We start from the raw sequence: 3,701 nt of genomic DNA, 5'->3' as shown, positions 1-3,701 counted from the left end.
TAGGATGCACCTTTTTCCTCGAATGCATTAGATAATTAATCACCACATCGCTCGGAGCGCAATCTAGATCCCCGCTCTCTATTATGCTTGCAACTAAGTCATTGTATGAACCATTGCGGAAAACAGCAATGGGCAGTGTCACCTTGGTAAAAGATCTCCATTTTCAATATTTGGCAGTCTTTTTCTATTCTCCCATGAAATCATCAAAAATCAGAACAAATTTTATAATAGACATCCTAAAATTAAGCTTTGGTCGACGGTCGATTATGATGATGGTCTATGTCGGGATATATGCATGGTCGATGACTGAGCAGATATCTATACAAAAATCTTGAAATTGCAAATATGGCTTCTAATCAACAATCGTTGGGTTTATGGAATAGAGAAATAAACTTGGAGTCGCCTGAGCTATTGTAATATACTTTCTAAACAGGTTTTGAGTAATGTGAGTGATTTAAAGCTTTTTAACAATGGTGAAAAGTGTCTTTGAGAAGATAGAAAATAAATGGGGTAACAATGGATGCAATAGACAAGCTTATGATGTTTGTGGACTGATTTAGAGCTGATCGCCGTAAAATAACGTCGAAAAATTGGCCTGAATAGGAGCTTTTTGGAGGGAAAAAACCTTCTATGTTAAGATTTTGGAATTTTTTTTAATTATGTTTGGAAACCTAGATATTTTTGTATTATATAATTGTGGATGATGGAGTGGGTTAAAGTGTATTAGTAGAAACTTGTGAGTGAATTTGTTAAGTTAGAAAGATTGGATGATCGTGTGGGTTGAAGTGTATTATTAGAAACTTGTAGGTAAATCTGTTGAGTTAGAAAGATAGGATGATGAGGTGACTTTAAATGGGTATATGACAAATTTTTCAAAACTTTTGTCTGAATGACAAAATAAGTTTTGAAAACATCTTTTTTGGCATGAAAACTCCTGTTATCTGATATGGAATAAAACGGGCATATTAAATTTTCAAGAAAGCCACAGAGGACTTTGGATTAAAAGGGACAAACAAGTTTCCCAATTAAGTGAGGGTCCATCAAGTTTTAAGAATTAGGTAAAAGGGAAAAAAAAGAATTCAGTTTTTTTTTTAATATTTTCGTTCCAACAACTTTGCGCAGTTGTCGAACAACTTTGATAGTTATTCGACAACTTTGCGAAGTTGTTCGACTACTGCACAAAGTTGTTCAACAAGTGTACGGAGTTGTTGAGACAACTATTGCAGTGGTCGAAGTTCAAGCGGCTTTATTTTTTTAACTTAATCAGATTGTGGGACCCACTTATCTCTTTTTTTTAATTAAAGACTTGGGAGGGTCTATGAACTCATTTTTCTCAAGCCACAGCTCACAAGGTGTTCCGACATATTTATCTGAGATCTATCATGGAAAAATCTTGCCCAAACAAACAGAAGTATCTAGTACTCCATCATTAGTAGAGAGCAGGAACGGAGCTAGGTATGGCTAAGGGGGTTCATTCAACGGAAAATTACACTATTTAGATATGATTAAAATTATTTTCTTATATATATCTAATAGATGTTGAACCTCTTTTGAGTTCTTCGCGTTTACTTTTTATATCTTGAATTCCCTCAGTGAACAATTCTAACTCTGTCGCTGGTAGAGAGGGATACAAACTGAAAGTGATACTAAGAAATACTATATTTATTTCCAAAGGGTACACAAACAGTTGTCTTTCCAACAATAAGCAATCCAAAACAAATCACAAACTTGCACCTAACAAGATGTTTAATGCATAGACAAATAGAACATCAGAAACTGCTAAACAAATGAATATCAAAAACCAACTTCAGAAGAAAAAGAAAAAAGATAGAATCATTTAGGGACAAGTGAATCCCTTTGGAGCCTTCTTGCTACAAACGTTAAGAAGTAAGTTAAGGGAAATAGGGAGATTAAGTTTAATCCCCAAAATATTAGCCTTAAGTGCAGTGCAAAGACAAACAGCAGCCTCCAAATCCACAAGATTTTCAATAAGACTGCAACATGGCTCCACAGGTGGCTTTCCAAGTGTTACATTCAATAAACCATTAAGCACATTAGCACAAACACCTAATTTTAAGGCATCTGTTGGGCATTTGCCCCCTTCTTTTGAAGGAGGAGGAGGGCTGGCTTCGGCGTTGGCTTTGGCTTTGGTTTTGGTTTTGGTTTAGGGCCAGGGCAAGTGTTGCATGCACTCACCACTGTGAAGAATAGGATGTTGAATAGAAGAAATAGGGCAAGTGACTTAGCCATCTTGTGGAGTCTTAAACTTAGTAATAGAGAAATATATTGAAATTTGTGATGATGAGTTAAAAGGATTGTTGGGTTTTTATAGGCTGCATGCATAAGGAGGGAGAATAGAAGAATAATAAGAAAACATTCTTAACCCCATGTGTGTAAGCAAGGAATTTTAGCTGTCAAGAAGTATATTAATCTAGTAGATCTTGGAAGTATATCTGAAAATAAAATTAATACTAGTCGCCATGTTCCTCGTTTAATTTAGTCCTAACCTAATATTCTCATTGTTTTATTTGATCCCTCTATCAATGTTATTCTATATATCTATATACTGACAGTGTAAATGGAGTACAACTTTTCCCCCAACCCTGCGTTAATATGCCAAGATAGAATAACATTGATATATAGAGGGATACAAATATTAATGTCTAATTTCACGATTCAAACTTGTAGACCGTAGATTGTGCGATCTTGGTATCATGGAATATAGTTTAATAATCTAGTCACGGGCTTCACTAGAAACTAGCAAGTGGACTTGAGCAGAATTTTAATAAGATTAAGAATATTCTTCTCATGAATGTGGCCAAGATCCCCAGCTCAAGTTGTGGTCGTTGGCATAGTGTTTTCTTGTATTTATACTGACTAAACTAATCTGTAATTCATTAAAATATATTTCTAGTGGAACCACGTCAATGAGAGACTTGCAATTTTCTGACATCTTTCCTTAGGTATGCAGAGTTTTTTGGGGCCTAATTTCTATGAGTTGATGATGGGCCAATTCTAGCAAAAATGTTGAATCGGCAATCGGGCAAATTCGTTAAACAATGTTTGTATAATGAATACTACCTCTTCTGAAGCCATTTCGTGGTCCATAAATGACTTTCTTCTTCAAATTAGGTCCCTTCCATCGATCGATCGCATCTACCCTGTCTCAATCGGTCAATTTTCCCTTCAGAAATGAGTACACAACTGTACTTGGTACTGGACTCTATATTTTCATTCCCTGACAATAATGGACTCAACTTAATGGTGTCAAACGGTCCGGGCCGGGCCAATCCGGAACCGGCCCTTCCATTTTAATCAGGTTGAGGGCCGGTTAAGGGCCGGTTTTTACGCTAGCCGGGCTGGGCCATATAGTAAAAAAATTAAAACCCACCCTAACCCGGCCCACTTAACTCAACCCGGTCAAACCCACCAAAATCTGATCAAACCCGGTTAAAAAATAAATAAAAAAATTCAATGTACACTATATACACTCCAATATACAATATATATTTTTAAAAAAATATATAAACAATTACACATATATACGTACCATTCAATATATAATTATATATGACTATACGTACTACTTTAAATAAAACATATGCTATAATAGTATAATATATATATACACACTACAATATATATATATATATATATATATATATACTAATTTATAAAACATATACACATGTATACGTTAA

At 35.0% G+C, this 3,701-nt stretch overlaps 1 pseudogene; it reads right to left on the bottom strand.

Moving 5' to 3' along the window:
- Positions 1 to 1,641: 1,641 nt before the first annotated feature.
- LOC124892752 lies at positions 1,642 to 2,397 on the bottom strand (annotated as a pseudogene).
- Positions 2,398 to 3,701: the final 1,304 nt, after the last annotated feature.

Source organism: Capsicum annuum, unplaced genomic scaffold, assembly GCF_002878395.1.
Source record: "Capsicum annuum cultivar UCD-10X-F1 unplaced genomic scaffold, UCD10Xv1.1 ctg50364, whole genome shotgun sequence".
Lineage (NCBI taxonomy): Eukaryota > Viridiplantae > Streptophyta > Magnoliopsida > Solanales > Solanaceae > Capsicum > Capsicum annuum.
The sequence above is the reverse complement of the archived record's forward strand: the minus strand, read 5'-3'. Positions and strand labels throughout refer to the sequence as shown.